The 12,754-nt window shown below is 37.6% G+C and overlaps 1 protein-coding gene and 1 long non-coding RNA gene across 2 annotated transcripts in view; one reads left to right on the top strand and one right to left on the bottom strand.

The window, feature by feature from the left end:
• The window catches only part of LOC101743046 (uncharacterized), a 157,818-nt gene extending 145,216 nt beyond the window's left edge, over positions 1-12,602 (bottom strand). Inside the window, exon 1 of the mRNA XM_012694982.4 lies at positions 12,054-12,602. The gene's annotated coding sequence lies outside the window, so the exon portion shown is untranslated. The remainder of the gene's footprint in view (positions 1-12,053) is intronic.
• On the top strand, positions 8,487-11,207 carry LOC134199668 (uncharacterized). Its single transcript, XR_009974250.1, has 2 exons — positions 8,487-8,626; positions 9,162-11,207. It is a non-coding gene; the product is annotated as an uncharacterized LOC134199668 (long non-coding RNA).
• Positions 12,603-12,754: the final 152 nt, after the last annotated feature.

Here is a 12,754-nt window from a genome sequence, read left to right as displayed (position 1 = left end):
TCTTGGCCTTATTCCACATTACGTGGAGTCAGTGCAGCATGTCTTTTTGTCATGCTGCATAGGGATTTGATATGAATTTCCTCTGGATACATCTCCATTGCAACGTGTTCATGGGAAGAGCTTTTTCATGTTTCTTCTTTTAACATTTCTTTTGCTTCTTCTGGTCTGAAGAGTGGGATGGTTGTTATACATACTACTTTTGTTTTAGGCCTCATGATGAGCAGTAGAGTTTACGCTGTATTATCACATGACCCCTTATAACGGATTCAAAAAGATGACGTCGACTGATTTAAAATTTCGCTAGACTTAACAAGTGAGGGCCGGTATGAAGCCATTAAATATATATTCTTGCAAAATATAGACACAAAGTATACTTCTATATTAATTTTATTAAGGTAATAAATAATGGTTGTTTAGACAGCTTTATTTCTTATACATTATAAATGAGGATGTTTAGAGTTATTCGATGTTATTTTGTCTCTGATCGAGAGTGCAGTATCGCTGATATTAAATATTTAAAGGCATATTCGAAAAAGATAAAAATAACGTAATCTTTATTGTAATTTATTTTGAACTGTTTTTCAAACGGTCCTAAACGAATATGAACATAAATTTGAATAGAAAGTAGGATTCCGTTGTTTATCCACAATATATCGTATATGTACATACGAATGTAAATCATTTTCTACTTTTAGCTCACGTCTGTGAAATCTAGTTCATAACTAACTGAATGTAAAAAGGTCTGAAGATTATGTAAATATGATAACATTTTTGACATTTTAACATTTTTAACATGACAATTTTTTTTTGGACCTTCATCAGATCATATCGAAAAAGGAATGGATTTTTTTTTCATGCTTCTCACTTATCTGTGTGTGTTTTGCGACCATAATGCCTAAGTCAGTTCGAGATTTTTTTAACGGTGCTTTTAGGTACCTCAAGCACCGATCATCGTTCTCGTCGAACCCGTCTCTTGCGACGATGGAGTCGGCAAGCAAATTAACCCACAGACACAGCCCATCGAGTTTCTCGCCGATACGCTCAGTGGGCCGTGTTTCCGATCAGGTGGTAGATTCTGCGAAGCACTGCTCTTGCTAGTATTAGTGTTAGCAACGTCGTCAGGTTAGAACCCCGTGAGCTCAGCTACTCACCCGGACAATCTAGTATAACTTCTTGAGGTTACTAGAATAGATAGGAACAAAAAAGTTTATAAATAACAAATTTATTCTAATGCTCATTCTGTACTGTGCGGACTGACGTATGTGTATGCAAAATTTCATGATGATCAGTTGAATAGTTACGACGTGAAAGCGTAACCAGCAAACTCACTTACGCATTTACAATATTAGTATAGAGAGTTCAAAAAATGTATTTTAATAATAGTGTTAGTTATAGTATCTTCATTTCATCCATTTGTCGGTTGAACGTCGTTCGGACTGGTGGTCTTGTCTGGGTAACTTATTGTGTAAGCTCCGTGTAGATCTCTAGCAAGAAACGTGTTCTAGTCTCTTTATCCTCCACTAACCGTTCGCTAATTGCTAAACATCGTGGCGCAGCCGCCTGGGAACATTTCCGGCTACGACCCTTGGATCGATTTTCATCTTACTATGTGTCTAAGAGTGTCAGAGGTTGGAGAATGGAGTTGCTCGCGTTAGCGGGACATACCTTCGATACCTTCATGTGTCCTCTGTGTGATGCAAAACGAACATGACAACGCCGAGTTTCGGACGTCTGATTTTGAATATCCGAACCAGGGAAATCAGGTTTGGAGAGGCATTAAGGGCCTAAAAGCCTCGATAAATGGTGCTTAGGAGACAAGAGAAAACCACTACGACTATCTCTCTAGAGAATGTTCCGACTTCAAATGATAGAGTATTCTACATAGTTGCAAAATCAATTAAAATTACTCGGATACAAAGAGCCGTAAGATAGTTCCCAGACCAGTGCTCCGTGTGGCGACTCATTGAGGTGTAAACTTATACTTGGCTCGCTACATCAGCCAGACTCTGCCGAAGTGATGACTTTATAACAATAACAACCAGCTTTTATACTAATTACCACCTGACACATATACTTTTGTTTATGCTTTCGAGGTTTCTGCTCATATTTAATCGTATTACAATAAAATTGAGACGTTTTCATGTCAACGCCAAGGGAACCGTCCAATCTCGTTTGCCAATTTATTGCTCCAAGCTGTTTTACCGCCGGGTGGTTATAACCCCCATTTCGGAACCCAGGATCTAAGGAGGCCGGTGACCTATTAACTAGAATCTATTAATCCAGTAAAACGGTCTTAACGTTAGATATAAACACACCGATCCATATCTTGTTGCTATTCAGTCATACCTATGTATCGTAAAATATAAAATAAATAGCAGTATTTAGTATCGTCCGTATTTGGTTTTGGCCTCAATCTTGACCATTTAAACGGAAATTTCTCGAACAACCAATTCTCGTTTGTAAGCTATACCGGTTCGATGTTATGACTAGACATTCTGGAGTGGAAACTATTAAAGACTATATATTCGCTCCCTTTCAAAACCTTGTATTTCACAGCGAGAGAGAAAAAGACAGATAGTTGTAAAAGAGCTGCCCTTAGATTAGTTGTTCGTCGAATGTAAGCTTACTATAAACTATTTAGGTAGTTGAAATCGAAAGTCGTATTGAAAGAGTTCATGATCTATCATTAAAGGATTAGTGATTATGTCTACAGATGTCCTTAGATGTGGATGTCGGATCCTTTGCGTGAATGGTAATTTGCACAGAGTCAGCAACTGAACACAATTTCGGTTCAGTTAAGCTCGAGATACTTCTGTAAGGTCTTTTTGTGGCTCCCTTACGTGAGTTCATAGAAATTGCGATGGATGTCAATTGCATTGCAATTCTATCTCCAAGCCGACAGGTGGATGATAGCCCGCATAGCCAATTATTACGTAGATTTATTAACTCATGCATTAGTTATCTTTTTTTTCCACAGGAGAAAATCGCGAGATCCCCGCACGCGCGGCAGTTGGGGTATGTGGGAGTTGAATCACACTAAAAACTCCTGCCGCTCACAGCCGGCGCCCTACCTCAGACCGGGCCGGAGTCCAGCCGGGGGTATTGAAACGGCGGGACAGGGTTAACGCAGAGCATATAACATCCATCCCACCGTCTCACAGACGCCAGACCGGCGGCCGCCGGCGACACGACTACCGGTTCCCTCGGTCGGCTGCATTAGTTATATTAAGTTAAATTAATCCAAATTTAATGTCATCGGCTTTGCTATCGAACGCCGCGGGGGTTTCTTGATACGACCACGTTTTCCTCACGACAATAAAATTTATGCTGGTAGGTAGCTTCGACGGGTTATGCCAGCTTCACCGAGCGAGTGAGCTTACGGGGCTCTAACCCGTGGAGTTGCTAACACTAGGCCTAGTAAGAGCAGTGTTTCGCAGAACCTACCACCGGATCGGAAACGCGAACCACTGAGAAGATTCTGCAAGAAGCTCTGAGGGTTTATAAAATTTAAGTTACTTTCATAACATCAAATTATCAGAGCAAACAGCTAGATGGTATACCAGATGCACAGCTGAACTTCTGCTTACCAAATTACTCTGTGAATAAAGTCGTAATTTCTCCTAATATCATTATAAAAACAAAAGAAAGTTTTATATTCTGGGAACATTAATAAAATAACGAAATTTCAAATACTTCATAAATGATATAAAGCAAAACATGTGAAAAGAAGTCTAACAAAACACGACCATAATTTAAACGCATTTTTACGCTTTCTCGATTCCGAATAGAGATCCTCGCACATTGTGTCATATTTTTCCATAAGCTCTCATTAATTTTACGATCTTTACTGGATGTAATCTTCGCTCTATCTTTCTACTGTTGCATAACCGTTGAACCCTATGTGCATGAGGGTCTTATAATAACCTGAATTTAAATTTTCAACCTTGAGACGTTTCGTCTAGTCTCAGATAGGACAATGGTGGCGCCGATTCAAAATTACTAACTTGCATAATTACGGTTTTAATACTGAAAGATAGATTATCATATTATGTGAGTCATACGTCGGGTGTGCATTCTAGATAATTTGATTCTAATAAACAATATATCAGATACTAGCTGACCCGGCAGACTTCGTAGTGCCTCAACCGATAAACAAAAGACCTAAAATTTCGTATAAAATAAACTTAAAACAAACAAAAGGAATCCGTTCGACGGGAGACACATCAAAGGAAAAACAAAATTGTAATTTTTTTTAATTCCGAGCATTTTAATATTTATCTACCTTTTAAACTTCTACAAATACTTAATTCAAGACCAAAATTAGCCAAATCGGTCCAGCCGTTTTCGAGTTGTAGCGAGACTAACGAACAGCAATTCATTTTTATATATAGATAGATAGAAACGATTCAAAATTTCTATGAAGTCACGTAAATTGCAAAATTAGTTTTAAGTTTTAACACGCTTTTATTAGGTTGGTACATATAGTTACATTTACATACATATGTATCGGTATCTTCAAACGTCGTTTTCAACGACTTCCAGACGTCCGATTAACTTGAAAATTTACACACGCATCAAGGATCGATGGCAATACAATAATTTTATAACATCGCTATAATTTTAATCAGTTTTAACGGGATAAAAAAATTAATTCGGTTTGCCATTTAAGCGTGTTTTTAGTTTTCCCATTATTTGTAATATGTATTTATTATATAATTATTCTTAATGCTAGAAATATTTATGGAATACTTTCTGAACGCAGGGAACAACGTTTATAGCAGACGAGAACCTCACTGCAGTGTGCTTAATACGAGTTTAACGTTCTCGATAGCATGAGAGTTAACTCAAATTTGTATGGGGTTGAAACGTTGCCTACGTTTGCCGCTAGGGGCGCTGTTTCAACTGCATACAAATTTGATTTAACTTTTACGCTATCGAGAACGTTAAAAACTCGCACTAAGCACACAGATGTTTAAGGAACTAATATTTACACACAGTATACAATTGGCGAAAACGGGAGCCACAAAATCGAACCTTACGATCAACGCAATAACAACTAGGTACGTTTCAATGCACATCGAAGAACGGCCGCCACAAGACGAATTCTCTTAAATCCGATGCGTCACACGTTGAACCTCGGCTCTGAATTAGGCCAAAGTTAATTTTAGCAATCGGTCAATGGCTCGGTATTGATCGCTCAGCTTGATGAATTGCTTTTATGTGTCTATTTGTGCTATTCAGGTCGACCGATTACTGGAATTTCGGCGTTAGGATCAAAGTAGACGGCGTATCGGGAGTCAGCACGGTTACGTACTACCGCTCTGCCTATTTTCGGTGCGAAGTAATCTTAATTTCCGCTTAGAAAAGTGGACGTTCGTTATATAATACAATTTTGACTTCATTTTTTTCATTTAGACTTTCACCAGATTAGCTGTGAGATCATCTGACAAGCTATAAAAACGTATTTATTCGTACGTATGCATGTTTATCAGATTAAATGATAAGATCCGGATTTGAGGTCCCAATAACCTTTATTTTTATTGCTTAGATGGTTGGACGAGCTTACGGCCCACCTGATGTTAAGTGATTACCAGAGCCCATAGATATCTACAACGTAAATGCCGCCACCCACCTTGAGAAATGAGTTGTAAGGTCTCACTTTTAACAGTAAAACCGGCTGCCCTACCCTTCAAGCCGTAATGCATTACTACCCTCACGGCAGAAATAGGCAGGGTGGTGGTACCTACCCGTGCGGACTCACAAAACGTCCTACCACCAGCAACCTCGACTTTACTATAGACACAACCTACTAAGCTTCTCGCCGGATCCTCTCAGCGGGTTGCGTTTCCGATCCGGTGGTAGATTCAGCGAAGCACTGCTTTTGCTAGAGCTAGTCTAGCAACACCTCCGGTTTGAGCCCCGAGAGCTCACCTACGCGGTAGGGTAACGCTGATATAGCCTCTCAACGCTATCAGCATAGGTAAAAAAAATCGGTTGTCTGTAAAGTCGGTTTACTGACGATAGTTGAACGTGACAACGTCATAATAAAATACTGATGGAATGGTTTCATTTTTCAACCATCGCAATTATCGTTGCTATAAACAATTGACACCACATTCACTTTTCAATGAACTTCATACTTGACGAAAACATGTAAATGTATTATAGTGTATAGCAGTTGTCCACGCGGATGCATCGCTCACTCAAGTAGGAGAGAGACAGATGTCGAACGCTGCCGAACGCGGAGGCCGATTGTGCCTCTTTGTCGCTCGTTGCGCGCTCTCGCTTGCACTTCAAGCCTTAAATGGAACGCCTCAGAGCGAGGTAACGCCGCATGAGTCATGTTTTTTCGTGCGTGCAGCCGGCTCCATCGAATTATAAGTCGTTGTCACGTCAAAAATATTTACTTTACTTTACATTCACATAACGACATGACGGTTGTGGCCAATGAACACCAGTTGATCTGCGAACTCGTTTGGCCAAACGTGAACATATAGAAACGCTGTATACATATCGGTACAGTTAGTTTTATTGGCGCTCAGATATCCCAAAAATGCGCTCGGTATGTGTTTGCATTACATTTTGTACCCATAAAACGATTCAAGCCGCTTTTCACGAATATTGATGAGAAATTAACCTAGTTTATGAGAGCGCGTTATTATTTATTTATTTATTTATTTATTGCGTAGATAAGTGAACGAGCACACGGTGGTGTTAGTCGTCACTAGAACCGATACACACGACAACATAAATTCCGCCGTCCTTCTTACGACATAAGATCGAAATCTCTATTTTTTAGTTTAAGGATTGTCCCACCTTCGAACCCGAAGTTTCAGTTCAGTTTCATTTCACGTAGGTGTAGGTGCAGGTCACAAGAGGTCATACGACCAAGAAAATACCGAATGTTACAGTCACAAAAATCTAAACTTCAATATACAATTAGTATTTACATACATTACAATTTCACAGTTTAGTCTCGAACGAAGGACGACTGTTACACATACGTGACCATGAAAACTGTGAAGTATTGAAAAGCTCTATCGATTAAACTGTAAATCTAGTCTAAAGCATGTCGACTAAGAGTCACAAAGTCTGAAGTAAATACAAGGTACTTTTGTTTACTGGTGGTAGGACCACTTGTGAGTCCGCGCGGGTAGGTACCACCGCCCTACCTATTTCTGCCGTGAAGCAGTAATGCGTTTCGGTTTGAAGGGTGGGGCAGCCGTTGTAACTATACTGAGACTTTAGAACTTGTATCTCAAGGTGGGTGGCGCGTCTACGTTGTAGATGTCTATTGGCTCCAGTAACCACTTAACACCAGGTGGGCTGTGAGCTCGTCCACCCATCTAAGCAATAAAAAAAAGAAGGTACTCACATGATAATTGATAAAATAACGTGCCAGTAGATGATGGATAAATTTATCTCTTATTTAACTATTAGTTATTTATTACTTTGCCAAGTCTGATACCAAATAGATTTTTGGGCATGACGTTACTAAGCAAAAAATATTAATCAGTTTTATTTATTTATTTTATAATACCTACCTAAGCTGGTTACCTTAGAGGGTTATGCCAGCGTAACCGAATGAATATGTGAGCTCACGGGGCTCTAACCTGAGGACGCTGCCAACACTAGCCCTGGCACGAACAGTGCTTCGCAGAATCTACCACCGAATCAGAAACCCGACCCACTGAAAAGATTCGACGAGAAACTCAGTGGGTTGTATCTGTGAACCAGCGATAGTGGTTCAGGAGGATCCGAAAAGACGTGTTTAGGGCGACGTCCCCAGTTTACCATTGTTAATCCGAAAGATGAGTCATCATTTTATACACCTAATTTTATTGTGTAACAATAACTTATCCAAACTTAATACAACAGTAATCAGGCAATTAATTACATAATATTAATAGGTATAATAATAATAATAATAATAACGTTAGAGTGCTGCTGCTAACTCAGCGGTAGATTGAGTATCGTCAGCTTCCACTATCGCCTTTTATTCGTCGTTGTTGATTTTAGTTTTCGGGCGACCACGGAGGTGTTTTAGATCAAAATTTTCTGATTTTAAGCCAATATGGTTTGGCACCAATGGTTTTAAACCAAAGCTTTTAAGCCAATATAACGAGTCGTGCATTCGTTTGTAGTAAATACTACCTTACAGATCATTAATATCGTGAGCCGTTTGTGCGGCTCTTATACCGCGCCGAAATTCGTATTCCATATTGATGAAAAAGATATAAATATAGTTAAAACAAAAAACTGATTACTGAACAAACGATTGAATTTTTTTTAAATATATTTTTGAAATAAAATTCATAAAAAATACTTTTCAAATGGCCATTATTGTAAGACGGCAACTTCATAGGCAAATACCTACCTAAATAATAATACTATCTACGCGTCACATATTAGGGATGTTTCTAGAAAGACGGTGTCGGAAATTTTCATCGACGATTCAAGCACGCGGAATGTGGGTATATCGATAATCACTACGCCACGACTTCTACGAAGTCGGCTTGTTGTTTAAAACTGAACTCCGATAGTTTAGTTCAGAGAAAGTGACAGGGGGCAACAGAAACAAGTGAAAGTTCTAGACGAACGCCGAACGGTGACTTTCATAAGCAGGGTGGGTTTAGATAATTCAAATCCTGTTTGTTTCATTTTGAACGTAAATTAAACATACGACAATCATTTCCTCTTTAGCTTATCAAACTAATCTCGTTTTCTCCGGACACGGACATGGGACAAATCGGTAAACTTTAATATTTTGCAGACTAACTGGAACAATGGAAATTATACGTCTAAATTGATAGCACGCTTAGTAATGATAAGATGTAGCGTGCTTAGAAATATGAATGTATGAGTCTTTATAACATGCAGTAAATGAGGATGTCGACGTCGGAATGAAAAAAAAAAATTAAGTTATACAGTGAAATTAGAATTTTTTTTTCTTCGCAATAGCAAGGTGGGGTGGTGTATTCATGAAACGTATCTAGTAAAATTTTTAAGCTTCAATTATTTCCACCATGTAAATAGAAAATCGTGTAATAAAAATCAAACATTCACTGCTAATTGTGGTAGGGCGTCTTGTGAATCTGCACTGGTAAGAACCACCAACCTGCTTATTTGTACTGTGAAATAGTCATATTTTTTTTCCACAGGAAAAAATCGCCGGATCCCCCTCCGCGCAGCGGGTGGTATATGTGAGAGTTGAACTTCACTAAAAACTCCTGCTGCTCACAGCCGGCGTCCTACCCCGGACCGGGCCGGAGCCCAGTCGGAGTTATTGAGACGGCGGGACAGGGTTTACGCAGAGCATATTACATCCGTCCCGCCGTCCCCCAGACGCCGGACCGGCGGGATGGGACCCCGGTCCCGACCCCCTGCCCGGCGGCGGCGGATTTCTGCGTAGTGAGGAGAGCTTTGCCTCACCCGCCCCGCCGCCTCCTTCTGCGAGATGGTGCACTCGAAGAAGTCGAGATTGTGAAATAGTAATGTATTTTCGATGGAAAAGGTAGCTGTATCTATTTTTTCGTAGATCTACCTCTTCCTCTAAAGCCTCCCACATTCCCACATAGTTGAAACTCTCTTAACAGCCTCATGCGTGTGGTGGGCGCCTAAGAATACTCTCAACTGAAACTTAGATCATGGGTGTCGTAGAAGATGACTAAGAGCGAAAGCCAATACAACCCAGGCCCAAGGTCAACGAAAGCGTTCCCAAGGAGAGTTGCCGTCAGGCAGGCGACCTATCATAAAAGTGTTGCCAAAACTTAGACCATCATGAGGATATTGGCAATATGTAAGCAACTCCAGTAACTACCTAAAACCAGATTTGTCAAACATTTAAAAAAAACTCTGATATTGACAGTATCATTCATATTTTTCATACGTCAAATCACAAATTGGAAGATGGATGTGTCATTATTTCTTTTGTATTATCATCCAAAGACGATTCTGACAGACAAGTAACTATGTAGTATACACAGCCTATTCACAACTACTCCCATTTTAAATTGAACAGTTACGACTTCACTTAAATTACTTGCGAGTCTGTGTAAGTCAGACTTGAACTTGAAATAATAAAAAAAATGTAAATGCTTTATGATAAGATATCTTGAAGTGACATTTTTATTTGTAAATGTTTATAATGACATTCAAAATGCATTACATAGGTACTCTGAGAGGTACTTAAAGATGTAGATTAGAATGTTTTTAGACATATGCTCAGTGTAAATGTAAGGCACTATTGATAATTCAATGATATTGGTACCACCGAGAGCTGCTGTCCATCATAAAATAGTACTGAGGCCTAGATATTTCTCTTAGTGCTTTGGTAATACTATACAAGGGTGGTCAATCAGGTGGTTCAATCTAATTACAATAATTTGTGGCTAAAATAGGACAAAATCAATGCCGAAAAAGAAATTTTGTACATGAGACTTGTAGAGTACCCTTCGTTATGAAATTTCTAGAACAATTAATTAAGCAACAATTCTAATATTGTCTGCTATTAATAAGAGAATCCTGAGATAGTAAATTTTTAATAATTAATACAGATATTTACATTTCTTTAAATTCAAAATCAAGGAGAAGAAACAAATCTTTCTATTTATAATAAAGATTGGATTACTCCAAAGCCCTAGTGGACAGAACAGCTTTAAGACCATTATGTGAAGAAAATCACCCTTCACCATTCCTATATGTTCTAGAAGGGAAGAAATACAAACTATAAAACATTTAAGTAATTTAACCAATATTAGAGTGCATTGTTAAATAGACAAGATTTTATGTAATAATTGGCTCAGATTAGTTACAATCAATCAATATATTTGAAAATCATGTTATTCTATAATATTATTTTACAGAGTTAAAAAACCTACTCTACTAAACTAAAAAACTAATCTACTACTAAGGTACTCTCATATTTTAGACACTATTACATATATTTCTACTATGTATTCCACAGTTAGAAACATAGGAACCTCCTGTAGTGAAGAGTACCAAATCAAATACAATACCTTAAAAATTAAGATAAAACTTAGACACAGATAATTTTACAAATTAAACCTTAGTCTCTCCAATGTTCTAAGTCTAAAAAGTTCAGTATTTAGACAATGAGAAATTATCAAATGAATAAATGTGAAATTTTGATATTTTAAATTGTATAAAAACAAAAGCTTATCAATTTCCAAGTTAGCATAGAAACATTTTTGTCTTAATTAAGTCTTAATTTCAAGTCTTAATTTCCGAATCTCAAATGATTTTATTTCTTTCTCTTGGTACTTTGTTCTTATTGACTAACATCAAACTAAATTTCAGAAACAAAGTGATTGAAAACTTTCAATTGACTGTCTTCATGTGTTTTTTAAGCTACACTTTTACTCAGATAATATGTAAACAGTTGGGAGGACAATTTCTTACAATAATGAATGTAAAAAAACACCTGTCCTAATTACCATATCTGTAGTATCAAAAACTATTAACCAACAGAAATTTGTAGATATTATTTGCTTTCAAAGGCAGAGCTATACCCACCTGATTAAAACTATTTTTATGATTTAACCTCTTATTTATCTCAATTACATTCTTTCATTTCAGATGGATCAAATTGTTTATGGTCAGTTTTAGGACCTTATAAAGGTGGACTAACACACAGCTCACTTGATATTAAGTGGCCTCTGGAGCCCATAGACATCAAAAACATAAACACCATTACCCACTTTGAGACATGAGTTCTAAGTTGCAATTATCTATACTGGACCTATTGCTGATATAAATCTTAGGTAAACTTATTTAACTGGTTTCTTTACAATTTTACCAAATTGGTACATTTGTGCATCATGACATAGTTTTGAAAGTTAACTTAGTAAAAAGATTTCATTGTTTTATTGCAAAAAAAAAACTACCAACTCGTAATTACTTTATTATAGCCCATCACAACGTTATCTAAATTTCATTTATCAATGTTAGTTTTGTAAGTTGATAAGAAAAACCAACAGGCAAAGGTATGTCATTATGCCAAGAATAAGGTTGTTTGATAAATAATTCATTACCGAGTGGACCTGAGTGTTATGGTGCAAACCGATAATCAGCATGGCTCTCACAGAGTAAAAAACACAACAACACAATACACGAACGAATTATTTCACACACAAAATTCACGTTGTTCACTTGGGACTCGTATCAATAATGACAACTTTTTTAATTGTAAAAACACTTATCACACGATATCTGAATTAAGTTGATAATTCCGTATTAACCGCACATACTCAAATAACACCGCAAATGAAATCTAACTTACGAAATACGTCAACAACACCATTTCAATTAACGCGTATACAGATATAAAAACCTATTTCAAAAGGTAAGAGATACCAGTAGCAAGCAGTACATTTAAAACATGAATGTGTGAAGCTATTTTACGTTTTTCTAAGCCACATAACTCATTATCAGCATAGATTTTGAACGCACAACCAATTTTGCGCGAGTCCGTCGAAAACTGACAAAAAGTGACAAGTGACAACTAAAAAGATAGACAATCTAAATCTTTTTGTTATTGCCAGCCAACGGCGAAATAAAAAGGCAATTGTCAGACTAAAGAGATGTCAGCGACAGTTCAGTGATGCTAAGCACTATTATAAAATTTCCGAGCTTCGGAATAAATTGCTGGATTCATGAAGAGTTTTCCTTCTCACGAGCGCCAGTTTGTTAACAACACAGAAATAGAAAATGAAACGGTAGTCTTATGAAACAA

Source organism: Bombyx mori, chromosome 11 (genome assembly GCF_030269925.1).
Source record: "Bombyx mori chromosome 11, ASM3026992v2".
NCBI classification, from domain to species: domain Eukaryota; kingdom Metazoa; phylum Arthropoda; class Insecta; order Lepidoptera; family Bombycidae; genus Bombyx; species Bombyx mori.
Note: the sequence above shows the minus strand (reverse complement) of the source record. Positions and strands in the feature narration are given on the sequence as shown.